Genomic DNA, 17,447 nt, shown 5'->3' on the forward strand with positions numbered 1-17,447 from the left:
AGACAACCCATTATACTTAAGTGGGGTGGTGTCAATTGGGTCCATTGTGTTAACTGGTATACTGGACATACTGTATCTATGGCGCTGAGAAAAATATTTTTATAAATTATATATATATATATATATATATATATATATATATAATACTAGTAGAGGTCCGGCACTCACATAACCATAGGGTAACTTGATCCGGTGCCAGCATAAGCCTTGTAGCTATGTAGATTCCAGAAGATGCGGCACTCGTGATACAGGCAACAGTACAACAATGGCAAATCATCGTTTCAGTTTATTCAACTGTTTTCAAGATATAGCAGAATCATATAAACCACTCACCTAAATACCCATCACCATTACCATGTGTCCAAACAGCTGGAGCTGTTTCTCGATCCGTCCGCTGGGGATGACGTCATGACGCATCCAGCACCTCCTCTCGACGTCATCCGTCGCACACCACGTGACCCCCACCGCATCTGTTACCAAGCAACCAATATCACAAAGACGAATATCATTGCTACTTCCTGTATCATATAAGCACACTATTACAGCGCTAATTATCATATGTAGAGGCTCCATATTAATTACTTCAAAATGTACAATTATGACCCCACAGAGACGGGAGTAGATACTCAATAAACAATACTCTATTTCTATAACTATAGTCCAGCACTAGAGAATTAAATACAAATATTTAAATAAATACAACGATGCATTGCTTACATTAGAAGCCCAGATTAAAGAAAGCATGTCAATGAAACAGATTCATTTAACCCATTTAAACTTTGGCCTTTAATTAATACGGATCCTGAGATTGGTCTAACTGACTCCCAATTGATGCCATGTTACTCAAGGGGGAGGAACCTACGTGACATTTTGGTGAAAAACAATTTTGTCACACCCAGTGATAAGAGTCAGTTTTTGACTGTTAAGAAGCCAGGATGCTTTTGCTGTGGTTGTGTAACATGTGGCTTTATGATCTCTGGTGATACCTTTAATCATCCACAGACGGGTAAGCACATTAAAACAAAACATCATTTGACTTGCAATAGCTGCTTTGTAATTTATCAATTAATATGCCCCTGTGCATTATCCTATGTTGGAAAAACACAAACAAAATTTAAAGAAAGGATGGCAAATCACCGCCATGCTATTAGAGCTGCATTGGTCAAAGGGACTAGCGAACAGCCTGTAGCGAGACATTTCGCTGAGAAAAAAAATCTGCTAACTACCTTAAGATACAGAATGATCGATTTTGTCCCCCTTAATAGTCGTGGTGGAGACCGTAGTAAAAAGCTATTACAAAGGGAAGCCTATAGTATCTCTAAACTTGATGTAATAGCCCCAAAAGGGTTAAATGAATCTGTTTCATTCACTTGCTTTCTTTAATCTGGGCTACTAATGTAAGCAATGCATCGATGTATTCATTTAAATATTTGTATTTCATTCTCTAGTGCTGGACTATAGTTATAGACATAGAGTATTGTTTATTGAGTATCTACTCCCGTCTCTGTGGGGTAATAATTGTGCATTTTGAAGTAATTAATATGGAGCCTCTACATATGATAATTAGCGCTGTAATAGTGTGCTTATATGATACAGGAAGTAGCAATGATATTCGTCTTTGTGATATTGGTTGCTTGGTAACAGATGCGGTGGGGGTCACGTGGTGTGCGACGGATGACGTCGAGAAGAGGCGCTAGATGCGTCATGACGTCATCCCTAGCGGACGGATCGAGAAACAGCTCCAGCTGTTTGGACACATGGTGATGGTGATGGGTATTTAGGTGAATGGTTTATATGATTCTGCTATATCTTGAAAACAGTTGAATAAACTGAAACGTTGATTTGCCGTTGTTGTACGGTTGCCTGTATCACGAGTGCCGCATCTACTGGAATCTACATAGCTACAAGGCTTATGCTGGCACCAGATTAAGTTACCCTATGGTTATGTGAGTGCCGGACCTCTACTAGTGTTGTGTTCTGGGATTAAGTTTGCCTTCCGTGCTGAGGGACCTTGATCTCTGTCAGGGCACCTGACCCCCTCCTCTCTTTTGACGAGTGGTATTATGTGACTATTATACCTTTACCATCAAGGGATTTTTTCAAGATTGACTGTCTATTTTTAATATACACTTTTTGCTGGGAGTATTTAAGCACTTATTGCACTTTTCAAACCGACTGCACCTTTGTATGCTACATGCACCTTACTGCAAAATGTTGCACAGCTTCCATTTAAACATGTCTTTTAATTGAGCATTGGTAATATTCTGATCTTTATTATGGCGGAATTACCTGAGGAGAATTCTGATTTGCTATTTGATCCTGTGAATTACCCTGTGGGAGAGGCTTTCTCTTATTCCAAGACTGAGGCTGATGATATTGTATACAAAGAGGCATTGGATGATGAAATAGAGTCTGGGTCCACTGAAGTTATTTTTCGAGACTGGTTGCGTCTTAAGAAAAAAGAGGTTGATTTTAAATTGCATGGCATTTCACTTAGTGATTATTACAAGTCTAAAAAATCCCTCGTGGATTTCCTGTACGTAATTGTCCTACAATTGGACGATTAGATCCCTCATTTTGTAAGAAGTGGATTGCCATACTTAATAAATGTTCTTACGACCTGATATTGTTGGTAATTGAGCAGACTAAAAAAGAACTGTCTAATCTATCAGAGAAAATTACCAGTTTTGAGAAGATCTCATTACCTACTCTAGAGGCTGATACTGAAACTAATTGGACTGAGAAATTATCTGTGCAATTAAGTGCTTATAAAAAAGACCTTATCAAATTTAAGAATGAGAAATTACGTAAAGTTGAATTAGACTATGAGAAACATCAGGTGTACCGTTGGATTTCAGGGGGTCAGACTGAGTATGGGCGACGTAAGCCTTTTTTCAGACGTAATTATCCCAGAACACAAATAGACACTGATTCCTCATTGGAAAACTCTAGTGAAGGTGAATGTCCTAGATATACAGACAGACGAAAACAATCCGGCCCTTTAGCCGTGACAACCCGGAACAGGGGACATACTATACACGACGGCACACTAGAAGAGGGAGGCAGAACCAGAGGGGCAAGACGTGGAAGGCCCCCCCCCCTCCCACGAAGGAAATAATCTATAATTTGTCATTTTACAAACTGTCTGCTAGTGAAATCAGTGTTTTGCAGAAAGGTCTATCATTTAATCCTTCTAATCCTCATGGTGAATTCCGATGGCAAATCGAGAAATATAAGCTTAATCGCTTATTGAAATTGAAGGAATATTTTCATAAAAACCAGCACTCTCCTAGTGAGAATACCATATCTATACCACCTCAGTTGACTCAGCACTGTGAAAAATCCAGTTCTGACCCTATTTCTAATAACGCCTCTATTGAAACTTTTATTCGGACACTAGACTATCAGGTCAAAAGAGATGTACAAATTGATAAAGAACTATGTCCACAACCGAATTTGACCTCACTTGAGAGACATGCACTTAGCACTTTATCAAACAATGCTTCTTTGGTTATTCGCCCCGCCAACAAGGGCGGTGCAATTGTTTTACAAGATTCTATTGATTATGCTAACGAAATTTATCGTCAATTATTTGATACAACTGTCTATAAGGTATTAAAGGGAGATCCGACGATTCCCTTTAGGAAACAATTGATTGAGATTCTTACTCATGCTATGGATATATCTTTGATTGATGAAAGGATGATGTCAATATTGGTACCATCACACCCTATCACTCCAATTCTATACACGCTCCCTAAAATACATAAAGGGATAACCCCCCCCCCCTCCTGGGAGACCAATTATCTCTGCACGGGGTTCTCTGTTCCAAACAACATCTGTGTGGCTTGTTTCTGTTTTACAACCTCTTGTTCAGAGACATAAACATTTTCTGTTGGATAGCACTATGCTGCTTAATAAACTTACGGCCCTACCTGATTTACCTGATGAATTATGGTTAACTACTGCTGACATATCAAGTTTATACATGGACATTCCCCATAATGAAGGTATCTGTGCAGTGGGTGAGTTTTAAAGGGTGATGGTACCATGAGACAGGACCACATTGAAATTATATTGTTAGCAATGGAGTTGATACTTAAAAGTAATTACTTTATGTTTGATAACAAGTATTATTTACAGCTGACTGGCTGCGCTATGGGGTCTTCTGTGGCCCCGGCGTATGCCAATACATTCATGCTTATGGTTGAAGATTTGTTGTTTTCAGTGATCCAGAAATTATCTCTTATAAATAATTTTATACTCGTTTCATTGATGATTTACTGATTTTGTGGAATGGGCCACAAGATATGTTTATAAAATTGATTGAAGGGCATAACTTATCCACTAGTCCAGTTAAATTTACGTGGACAATGAGCCAAGACACTATTGACTATTTAGATGTACGGATTTTGAAGGAGAATAATGTGTTAACAACTACATTATTCACCAAACCAACAGATAGAAATTCATTACTTGAATACAATAGTTGCCATCCGCGGAGCTTAAAGATGGGGTTACCTTACTCACAAATGCTCCGTGTGCATAGACTCAATAGTGATCTTGAGAGGACTACCATCCAACTTGATATTATGATTGAGAAGTTTGCATCAAGAGGATATCATAGACAACTTTTGTTGGATACTAAAAGGCGGGTATTAGCTATTAACAGAGCCGATTTATTGAAACGTAAAGTAAAAGATGAAGGTAGTAAACATCGGATCCCTTGGGTATCCCAATTTACTACTATGTTATCTAATATACAGAAGAGTTCCAAAAAACTTTGGCCTTTAATTAATACGGATCCTAAGATTGGTCTAACTAACACCCAATTGATGCCATGTCACTCAAGGGGGAGGAACCTACGTGACATTTTGGTGAAAAACAATTTTGTCACACCCAGTGATAAGAGTCAGTTTTTGACTGTTAAGAAGCCAGGATGCTTTCGCTGTGGTTGTGTAACATGTGGCTTTATGATCTCTGGTGATACCTTTAATCATCCACAGACGGGTAATCCCATTAAAATAAAACATCATTTGACTTGCAATAGCTGCTTTGTAATTTATCAATTAATATGCCCCTGTGCATTATCCTATGTTGGAAAAACACAAACAAAATTTAAAGAAAGGATGGCAAATCACCGCCATGCTATCAGAGCTCCATTGGTCAAAGGGACTAGCGAACAGCCTGTAGCAAGACATTTCGCTGAGAAAAAACATCCGCTAACTACCTTAAGATACAGAATGATCGATTTTGTCCCCCTTAATAGTCGTGGTGGAGACCGTAATAAAAAGCTATTACAAAGGGAAGCCTATTGGATCTCTAAACTTGATGTAATAGCCCCAAAAGGGTTAAATGAATCTGTTTCATTCACTTGCTTTCTATAATCTGGGCTACTAATGTAAGCAATGCATCGATGTATTAATTTAAATATTTGTATTTCATTCTCTAGTGCTGGACTATAGTTATAGAAATAGAGTATTGTTTATTGAGTATCTACTCCCGTGTCTGTGGAGTAATAATTGTGCATTTTGAAGTAATTAATATGGAGCCTCTACATATGATAATTAGCGCTGTAATAGTGTGCTTATATGATACAGGAAGCAGGGCCGTTTCTTGGGGCAGGCGAGCAGTGCAACCGCACTGGGCGCCCGCCGCGGCACTAACTGTTGCTCCCTGCTTCCCCCTCCTATTTCTCCCCGAGTAAACCTGCTCGGGGGGCGGAGTTTCACGGAATGACGCGGTTGCGTCGTTACGTCACGACGCAACCACGTCACTCTGCGAAACTCCCCCCCGAGCGGAGTACAGAGGGGGATCCAAGTTAGGAAGAGGGAAAGGCCGGCGCGAGGAGCGACTGGTGAGGCGGGCTGAAGAGCGGTAATCGCCTCTGTAAGTATAGTCTCTCTCAATATGTAAAATGGGGACACCTGCCGTAATGTGTGAAATGTGGACTCTTGCCTGCCATAGTGTGGGGATTTAATGTATCAAGGGCATTGCAGTGTGTGGTATAATATGGTGCAGAGGGCATTACTGTGTGGGGCTTAATATGGTAGAATTTTTTTTTCCTGTGGTGGTCGTGATCTGTTGGAGCAGGGTCAAAAACTGTATTGTGAGGTAGTCTTTTCAGACGAGGCCATGCCCATTTAAATGAGGCCACACCCATTTAGATGAGGCCACGCCCACTTGTCGGGTGCATGCACAAGTTTTTTTTTAATCTAGGTGTGTGGGGGGGGGGCACATTTTTTTAATGTCATGGGAGGGCGCATTTTTAAATCTCGCACTGGGAGCCAAATTGGCTAGAAACAGCCCTGACAGGAAGTAGCAATGATATTCGTCTTTGTGATATTGGTTGCTTGGTAACAGATGCGGTGGGGGTCACGTGGTGTGCGACGGATGACATCGAGAGGAGGCGCTGGATGCATCATGACATCATCCCTAGCGGACGGATCGAGAAACAGCTCCAGCTGTTTGGACACGTGGTGATGGTGATGGGTATTTAGGTGAGTGGTTTAAATGATTCTGCTATATCTTGAAAACAGTTGAATAAACTGAAACGTTGATTTGCCGTTGCTGTACTGTTGCCTGTATCACGAGTGCCGCATCTTCTGGAATCTATATATATATATATATATATATATATAAAATGTTAATTTTTTTTCTTTCCTATCATTATATTTTTCATACATATATTTTTTCTGTATATTTTTTACCTAATATTATGGTATGAAAGCTTATCTATTATCTACTATACAAAGACTATATCCAGATATTAATTCAGTGTCGGGAAATATAACCAATCTGATGATGTCAGCACCCAGTCTCAATACAATACAGTGGGATGGTCTGTCAATGATACAGAGTAAAAAGAATTATGGGCGGAAGTTAAATAAAGCCCATAGTGCAGCACCTGGCTGAAGTAATTTGACTCTAGTAATGTGATGCCGAATGGTCCAGAAGTGATGAAGCCCTAATGAGCAGAAGTGATGCGGCGCTTTGTGCCTGGCAGAAGCATCCTGGCCTGAGTAACGCGATGCCTGGTGGTCTGGAATTGACGTGGCTCAAAGGGGAGGAAGTGATGTGACGCTACCTGGTGAAAGTGACTCAGCAACACCGTTGTTTTGATACTTGGAGAATCCAGGTGAAAGTGACATCAAATGTGGGCAGAAGTGATGCAGATTTTGGGCAAATATAACTCGGCCACCGGGAGCAGGATACAGGAAGCGGAAGTGCTGTGACCATTAACTCCCATGATGCCAGTGGATATGCCTAAGTATATAAAGGTAATCTGGAGAGAGGGTCAGAACATCTCCAACTACCTAATAAAGCCTCTTAGCAGGAGAAACGTGTTGAGGTAGCAAGTGCTGCGGGCCAGGTTTACTCCTCACAAGGTAACCCCACCCGTCCTTTGCCAGCAAAACCTATTGCTATTCACTCGTATACCTAAAGGGAGAAGTCTCCATATTTTCAGAACCTATCCACACAGGATTCTTATTAGGACATACTACTTGGGACTAACTTACCAACTGTATATTCATTCATCCATTGAAGGACATTCGTCATCTTTAGAAAATATTTTTATTTTAGTTTTTTTTCTTTCTTTCTTTCTCTCTTTTCCTCCCTTCTTTTTTCCCACCCCCTTTTTCCCCCCACGTGTGTATACCGGTATTAGCCATATATAGCAATTTTAGAACCTTATTGAGAATGTAATTATCCCTTATTACTGCTATTTTAATTGTACAAATATTATCTATGATAAACACCAGTTTATTTGAATATATTTATTGTCCGTCCATTCTAAATACTGTAAATTGTGCGCTGGGACCCCACATCCATTGCAGGCTTGAGATAGGGCTCCGACGAGTGGATAACAGCTGGGGAGGATGCGATCATAGGAAGATGTGAGCGAGGAGGTTAAATGTAATTCTTACTCATGAAACTATAGAATACTCAGAGGCTCGTCTATGTTCAAATAACATACTTTATATATTTGATGGTGGGAAACAATATATTGCAATGGATGAACAGATTCTACAATAGGTTAAGTATTGAAATGAGAGAGTCTTGTGAACTAGAACTGCTAAAGACAATGCTGAAATGATACTTGAACTGGAACTGCAAAATTCTAAATGCAATAATGAGAGAGCCCTGGAAACTGGAACCTTGACAACTGTGGCTTGAAGATAACGACTGTGAAAACTGGATACTTGGGAAATGTGGCTGAAAGACTTAGACTGTGAAAACTGGATACTTGAAAAACATGGTAGAATGATTTAGACTGTGGAAACTGGATACTGGAGAACTGTGGCTGTGAAGACTGGGAACTTAGTAACTGTGATCTGAATACAATAGCTGTGAAGACTGGGAACTTGATTACTGCTGCTTGAAGACAATAAATATGAATACTGTGAGCTTGAAATGCATCAGCTTGAATAAATGAAATAAGAAATCCTGAAATACTGTGACTTGAAGAAATGAGGTAAGAAATCCTTAAATACTGCGGCTTGAAGAAATGAGGTAAGAAATCCTGAAATACTGCGGCTTAAATAGATGAGATTAGAAATCCTGTAATTCTGTGATTTGAATAAATTAGATTAAAAATCCTGGAATGCTGTGATTTGAAGAAATAAGAATGGAAATCCTGAAATGCTGGATTAGGTGAACCTTGAAAACATGGACTGCTAAAGAGTGAAACAACAAGTGGAACATGGATACTCGAACTGCTGAAAGCTGAAGATGAAACTGGAGATGCTTGAAAACATGAACTGCTGATGACTGAATCTAGGTAAATGTATAGAGAACCAATGAAACCTCCAGTGACATAGGACTCCTGTGGAACCATGCCTGTTGGGTGGATGATGCACAGTGAGTGGCACTGGACCCATGCTCTGGCTTAGATTGCAGCAGAGAGATCAGTGAGGCACTGAAGAAATTAATTAGGAATCTTCAGTGTTTAGCGACCAGGGTGGGGAACAGGATCACCTGCAAGAGCACAGAGCTAAGAGGTTTGTCTATGACTTGTCTATGATTAGCAATATAAAGCACTGGCAGTGTGACCATGGTCTAAACCCCTTTGGATGAATGTGTATGTTTTTGGTTTCCATCATGGCGGTTCCCAGGAATGCAGACACGCAAGGAAGCACTTGCCCGTGCTCATTGTCCCCACTCCCCGAGTTCCAGAACTGCCCATTACAGACACCTTAGTCTCCCTCCCTCTACTTCTGCCAGGAGTGAATACCGGCTGCTGTAGCACCACCAACACCCACACAGGCAGTCCCAGAGATCCTGTGCTGATGGTAAATCCCCAGACCCTGACAATTTGGGGCAGTCTGGAATCTGTAGAGGAAGAAGAATGTGTTGACATACAGTACATGAGTACAACTGGCGCTGATATGGATTGATGATACACACCAACGTAGTCAATGAGCAACCAAGTACTTAACCAGTGGAGTGTTTTTTCAGCAGTAATATAGTATTTACAGCTGTCCTCACAGTTATGCATACACAGATTATTAGCATTGAGCATAGCTGAAGCAGAGCATACAGGTCATCAGATGGTTACTGTATGTGGGTAGTGGTGCAGTATACAAGCAGTATTAGTGCTTTTAGCAGGACAGATCAGTGCTAATAACAGGGTCACTCTGGAGCTAAGTGAAACACATCCATAAACCATTATACTGTAACACAGCTACAAAATAATAATAATAATAATAATAAACTCTGCAATTTAACATCCAGTAAAATTGAAGTTTTTAGCATCAGTTTTGACCAAAAATATGGGCCTATAAATGGAGCCACCCTCATTGAGCGTGGCTGCATTGCAGGCACTCCACTGAGCGTATAGAGATGCTCCCATTCACTTTAAATGGGCGCGTGCACATCTACGATGCATGCGTGTCCCATTCATTCCCGGAGGTGCACCTTGCTGGGCGCAACTAGTCGCAGACTGAGCCACAATTAGCGTGGCCAGGTGACTTCATCCAGATGGGTCCCTAACATTAATAAGGTTCAAGTCCAGAGCTCAGGTTCCCATGGACCAGCACAACCTAACCACCCCATGGCATCACGCTAGTGAGAAGTAGCAGTTTAAGTGTTAAAAAGTGTTCTAATAATAAGAGGTTGCAGCTAAGTGCTAGAAGTGTTATATAGGTGAGAAGTAGTAATAATGGTGTTAAAGTGTCAAATTAGTAAAAAGCAGTTTAGCTGTCAAATAATGTCAAATTAAGTGTTACATTTATGATGCCCTGAAGGAGCCCAGCCACACCAACCCAGGGGGACCCATGCCCTGAACCCATTCATAATTTTGACATATTATATCAATGTATCCAGGAAATCAATTCATAGTGCCTATTCCAATACGTAATATGTAGAATTAAGTTGTGCAGTCCAGCACCCCCCCCCCCCATATATTCTATTTTGTGCACATGTGTGTACACTTGACGGTGGAGATGCTTTCAGATTGAACTACTGTAGCATCCCTCTCCTCTGCCCTTCAGTTTTTTTTTAATTATTATAGGGTCCTTGCATTTGTAGTCTAGATATTGGAACAGGTACTATGAATGGTAAGTACTGGATTCAAGTAAGTACTGGATACATTTATATATGTCAGTACTAGGAATGGGTTCAGGGCATGGGGCCCTTTGGGTTGGTGTGGCCAGGCTGCTTTGGGGCATCATAATTGTAACACTTAATCGAACATTTTTAGCACCTAAACTGCTTTTTACTAATGTAACACTTTTTAACACTCTAATTTCTACTTTTCCCCTATGTAACACTTCTAGCACTTAGCTGCTACTGCTTATTAATGAAGCAACTTTTAAAACTTAAAATGCTACTTCTGTGATGTGTGTAGTGTGATGTCTTGGGATGGTTGGGTTCTGCTTGCCCGGGGGACCTGTGCTCTGGACTTTAACCTTAGGAATGTTAGAGACCCACCTGATGAAGTCACCTGTCTGTGGTAGGTGGGACCATAGTTTTGGCCAAAAATGAATAATAATAATAATAATAATAATAATAATAATAATAATTTTATTTATATAGCACTCTTTCTCCAACAGGACTCAAGGTGCTTTAAAGACATCAAAACCAATGCACATAATACATAAGATTTAAGTAATATAGCAATAGATAAGCCACACAGACATAAACAAGAAAACATAGAGCACATAATAAGCACAATGCAAGGTTAGTGCAGGTATTTTGGGTAATATCTTCTATGGGTTGTATATTTCTCCCACACAAGGTACCAGGTGAGGCAGACATATTGGGTGCACTGCATAGGATTACCCTGGGTGGAATAGGTTATCCCTAGAAGAGATGACACAAAATTGGGTGATTGCAGCATCCTAATACTATGAGTAGTGTTCCAATGAACTGTCATGTCCATGTATTGTTTATTTTATCTATGAATGTACCAGAGGAAAAAGTCACGTTGGGTGCATTACAAAGGTTGCACTGTGGGAAGTGAACCATAGAAGAACCCAAGGCATGTATGGGGAAACTGACACTTGTGTAGTTGTATGATCACTGGCATATTTATAATGGCTGCAGTGTGTGTGGTATACTCAGGCCCCCAGGGCCAGGGGGGTCCATAGAGCACTCCCTGCACCCATTACTTTTAATTATTACCCTCCAGAGTGCCACAGCACAGCAGCAGGGCTGCAGAAATCACTAGGAAAATGGCACAATGCCATTTTCCTGGTCTTTCACTCATGTGCAGTAGGAAAATCACTGGGAAAATGGCTGCCACACCGTTTTCATGGAGATTTGCACATGCACTCTAGACTCTGGGACAGCACAAGGGTCTCCTAGGGACCTTAGTGCCCAGAGCTCTACAACACTGCAGCTAGAGAGGAGGGGGCCCAGGTGGAATCTGCACATGGGCCTCCTTCTCTCTAGTTATGCCCCTGAGTATGATATACCATCCCGGAAAGATCCATGTGAAGTACATCCTGCCCATGTAGGAACAATCTGCAGCAACCATCTAGGGTGCAGTGGATAGGTTGCTGCTGGCAGGGTGTGCAATCAGTGTAGTTACACATTACAGGAATATTACACAGTGGGGTAGAAGTATGCTGTATGGAAATGAAAAAAAACATGGTAAAAGCATATTTTCAGGTAACCAGTGATTAAAGTATATATGAATGTGCTGGTCTCATGGGAGCAGCATGGGTGGGTGAAACTAAATTTTACTGGATATCAAATTGCAGAGTTTATTATAATTGTTCCGATTGCCAGTGTGCTTAGTGTTTAGAGCAGAGGTTCCCAAACTGTTTGCCGTGGCTCCCTGGGGTGCCTCGGGACACTTGCAGGGGTGCCCTGGGTTGGTGGTCCAGGACCAATTCAAATTATTCATGGTCAATATAATAGGCAAAACCAGTGCTGGTGGCTAGCAAATCTTGTCCTTCACCACACAACTGACCCTAAGGATGACATATAAATGCAATCTACTTAATGTAATATTTCTTTCTAAATTTCTCAATAAGAAATTTTTGGCCTACGGGTGCCGTGAAAAAAATTCTGATATTGTAGGGTGCCGTGATTCAAAAAAGTTTGGAAACCACTGGTTTAGAGTATGTTCCTGCATTTTCTCTTTTCCCTGTGTGGCACTACAGGTCTCAGCGTGGTAGCAGAATTGCTAGCATGGTAGTTACAATTAGGGTGTGTAGTTCAGTTCCCCCCATACTAACCACAACTACCCCATCAGGCAGCACCTACCCTAAGGAATGCCCTCCCATGTACAATAAGACTCTCCTCTAGCCTCCAAACTTTCAAGCATACCCTGAAAAATCACCTCTTCAGGCAAGCCTATCAAATTCCTAAACCACCCACATAACCTTCAGAAGCATTCATATCTAACTACATCCTATCAGAACTGTCTTTGCAATCTGGTGGGACAGCTATGCTATAGATAGCACCTATCCTTGTGTATCCTTCCTATCTACCTATAGATTGTAAGCTTGTGAGCAGAGCCTTCCTACCTCTATGTCTTTCTTTAAATTACCCACCTTGTCTTATCACTGTTGTATCCAATTGTAAAGCACAACAGAATATGCTGCACTATATAAGAAACTGTATATAAATAATAAATATATATCACTAAGGGGATAATTCAGACATGATCTTAGATGTGCTAAATTTAGCACATCTACGATCAGTTTCTCTGACATGCGGGGGGGGGACCCAGCACGGGACTAGTCCGCCCCGTATGTCAGGACCTACCCCCCCTCCTGCATAGGTATAAAAACATCTCATGGCAGCAATGCTTTTGTATCTGACAAGTAGTTCCCTGCCAGCGCAGCTCATGCATGCTGAGAGGTGGCTAACCGCTGCATCTCAAGTCGTAGCGGCTGCGTGTGACCTCATGCAGCCGCCATGACCCACCCACCCAATGGTCCATTGGCATGCCCCCTCCAACCCTGCGACCGCCTCTGCCTGTCAATCAGGCAGAGGCAATCGGACAAGTGAGATGCTTTTACATCTCACTGGCTGCACATGCGCAATGCGCCCACCGTGCGTGCACACTGCATATAGTATTTCAGACTGCTATCGCTGCAGCTGCAGCGATGCAATCTGAATTACCCTCTAAGTTTGGTCGAGACATGGTACCAGCAGTATGGCAGTTTATAACCACTTTCTTTAATGGAGATTGTAATAAAACAATGTGTCCACTGTTTTGAATATGTCAGACCTGTCTTCCTGATCATGCTTTTCTCACAAGTCAGTTTCCCATTTAGTTTGGATAAGGTCCCTCTCAGCACCAGCTGTGGGAAGTAGAACATTGCAGAAAACATATATGAGACCCTAGGAGGATTGGCCAGCAAGGCAATCTCAGAGACTGGTCTGCATTGCAGTGGACCAGTGAATGGAAGAGATGTTTAATCTTCTGGTACTTGTGGGACTGCTCCCTGATAAACACAAGTTTGCAGCCATGTCTGAGTACTGTGATAAAATCCTAGCTTTCTTAATGGTATTCAGAAGTACTGTACAAAAGTCTGTCTTAATCACATTGCAATAGGATGGGCAATTTATCGTGCTCTCCTTTGTCAGTGATACTTTTATGGGGAAATCTAGCATTTTCTTCAAGTCTCTCTCCTCATGTCCTTAGTTTTGTTTATTAATTTATTTTGTGCGTGGTTGTGTGTGTGTGATTTGTTTTATTTATAGCTTATATTTAAGTCTTAACAATAGCCATACAGACTGCATACAATATCCTCTTGTAATAGGCTAAAATGTAATAAGACCAAACCATGTCTACAGTATGTCCAACCTAAAATTGTAGAAGAATTCAAATCAATTTATTTACCCTTATAAAACATTTGTGATTCAATACAATATCAACTATAACTCACTTCAACAATTGACCAATATTTACAATCTAGCAAATTTCTTGACATTTCTAACTAGCTTTCCCTAAAGCAGACATCATTATAAAACCAGCTTTAGTCTAGGTAGATTTAGAGTTTATTATTATATTAATAAGATATATATTCACTCACTCAACTTTTTGACATTTTTAGCTCTTTATTATCAAAGGACATTCATCACCTGGTGAGGACTTATGCAAATTTCATAGAAATGTGTAAATCATACAATGATTCTAACATTTGTAAGTGTTATCACCAGACTTTCATCTGAATATAAACCTAAAACTACAGAATTTGGATTAATTCTGACATCCTGATTGAGAAACATCTTAATTTCATTAATAAACCCAGACCAGACTAAATGTATTCCAGGTCACCAGTTTTAGATAACACCAGGCATATAGAAAATGCAATTAATCATGACCTCTCGAATTATGGATTTATAGGCTTAAAATATATTTAATAAATTTAAACCAATATTGTCTATGAAGTCAAGTTTATAAAGTTTGTTCATAAATCCCATACAAGATCTCTAATGATATTTGCCAGGTTTATACACTTTCTCCTTTTATTTTGGCCCTTGTCATAGAGCCTCTCAGCAATAATCAGCACTGAATTTCTGTAATCCTGGTTGTTTCTATTGCACACATGATAGAACTAATGTTTCTATTGCACACAAGACAGAATTTAATTATTATGCCCTCTCACCTACCATATCTCTTCTCTGTACAAAATCTTTTGTGAATTTCAGAACTAGAGTGTTATATCAAGGTGTAGAAATAATAATGATACAATTTAAATATTGTATGTAACATTATTTTTATCTAGACTTTTAATGGTATCCGGTATATAGACATACACTAAAAAGGTCTACAGTCAAAAGGTTGACCACTAATAGTAGACATGCATTAGGTCGACAGGGTCAGAAGGTCAACATTGTCAAAAGATCGACATGTAAAGGGTAGACAGTTCAAAAGGTCGACAGTGTCAAAAGATTGACAAAACAATGGTTAACATACATATAGTCGACACAAGTTTTCTTATTTTGTTTTCATTTTTTTCAACTTTTTCATACTTTAGCATTCACACGGACTATGACTTGGAATAGTAACCTTGTCAAAAGCCATGCAAGGGGACATTGGTACACTCATAGGGCTTGCTTGTGGCAGAAAATGTCACAACTGAGGGCCTGAGCTGACGGGAGGCAGCCTCAGTTGTAGGGGCTGAGATGTACCGGAACCTGGGAGGTTGTATCAGACCCCTGGACATGTAAGTAACATGAATAATAACTGCCCGAAGGCGTGACCACGACAACTTGGATAAAAGTCAATGATGTTTATTATGACAACTCCGCAACACAGCAGCAGTAAAAGAAAACGTAAAAGTCAGCAAAGAATAAATACAGTTCCTGGGTACTACAGGATGGCAGGAGCCACAGGGCACTGGTAGTGTGAGATAGTTCTTATGATCTTCTAGATGGAAAGTCCTTACCAGGCCCGACTGTAGCAATGGAGATAACCCAGGATTGTGCCAGCTGGTGTTTCAGGAAAAGCTGGGTTGCTGAAGATAAAACAGCTGCTGTGGATACTGGCTGGAACCAGACTGTTGTTAGCACGGAGTGGATACTGGCTGGAACCAGTTAAATAATAAATGAACTTGGGAGCGATGAAATATGAACTGAAATGTAGAACTTGAGAGCGGAGAAATAATAATACCGGTGGAGAGTGGTAAAGTGTAGAAAGGACACCGGCCCTTTAAGGGAAGCTGTACTCTGCTGGAAGCTGAGCTGGAAGCAGGTAATGTTGTAGCTGGAAACAGATGAATCCACAATGGATTGGAGAGTCAGGCTACACCGCAGGTGGAATGCTGGTGCGGGTCTCTATGGTGAAAGTCTTGAGACAGGAGCTGGAACCTGGAAGACAATCACAGGAGAGAGACAAACAGGAACTAGGTTTGACAACCAAAGCACTGACGCCTTCCTTGCTCAGGCACAGTGTATTTATACCTGCAGCAAGGAAGGGATTGGCTAGGCAATTATGCAGATTATCAATACTGAGAACAGATTGGTGGAAATGATCAGCTGACAGAATCCAAGATGGCTGCGCCCATGCAGACACTTGGAGGGAAGTTTGGTTTGTAATCCATGTGGTAATGAAAACAGTAATGGCGGCGCCGGCCACCGGAGACAGGAGGCGCCAGGCTGACAGATGCACATCCAACCACGCGGACACAGCGGAGGCCGCGGCTGACGTAATCGCCACTCAGACACTCTGCATGCAGAAGTTCAGGGACGGCGGCGGAGGCCGCGGGAGACGCCATGCCAGGTGTAATATGGCGTTTACTGTGACAGCGTCCCAGAGTGACAGGAGAGGATACAGGAATGTACACATCAGGATAACAGATGGGATCCGGTCCTGGAGCGCTGAGCCAGCCTTAGGAGGCATCTGATGGGTAAGAAATGGCGTCCAGATACCCGGATCGTGACAGCACCCCCCCTTTAGGAGTGGCCCCAGGACACTTCTTTGGCTTTTGAGGAAACTTGGAATGGAATCTCCGGACCAAGGCAGGAGCATGGACATCAGAAGCATTGGTCCATGAACGTTCCTCAGGACCATAACCCTTCCAGTCAATAAGATATTGTAGTTGACCGTAACGGTGACGTGAGTCCAGGATCTTGGCCACTTCATACTCAACGCCTCGTTGAGTTTGGACTTTCGGAGTTGGAGGAAGTGAGGAATGAAACCGATTCAAGATCAGCGGTTTCAACAGGGAAACATGGAATGTCCTGGGTATTTTTAAGAAGGGAGGCAACTGGAGTCTGTAAGCAACAGGATTGATGACTTGTTCAATCTTGAAAGGACCGATATAGCGAGGTGCAAACTTCATACTGGGAACTCTTAACCTCAAATTCTTCGTGGATAACCATACCCGATCACCCACCTTGAGAGCAGGAACTGCTCGACGCTTCTTATCCGCAAACTTCTTGTACCTGAACGATGCCTTGAGCAGAGCTGATCGTACGCTCTTCCAGATATTGGCAAACTGATGCAAGGTGATATCCACTGCGGGAACAGAAGTTGCTGG

Source organism: Pseudophryne corroboree, chromosome 7, assembly GCF_028390025.1.
Source record: "Pseudophryne corroboree isolate aPseCor3 chromosome 7, aPseCor3.hap2, whole genome shotgun sequence".
NCBI classification, from domain to species: Eukaryota; Metazoa; Chordata; class Amphibia; order Anura; family Myobatrachidae; genus Pseudophryne; species Pseudophryne corroboree.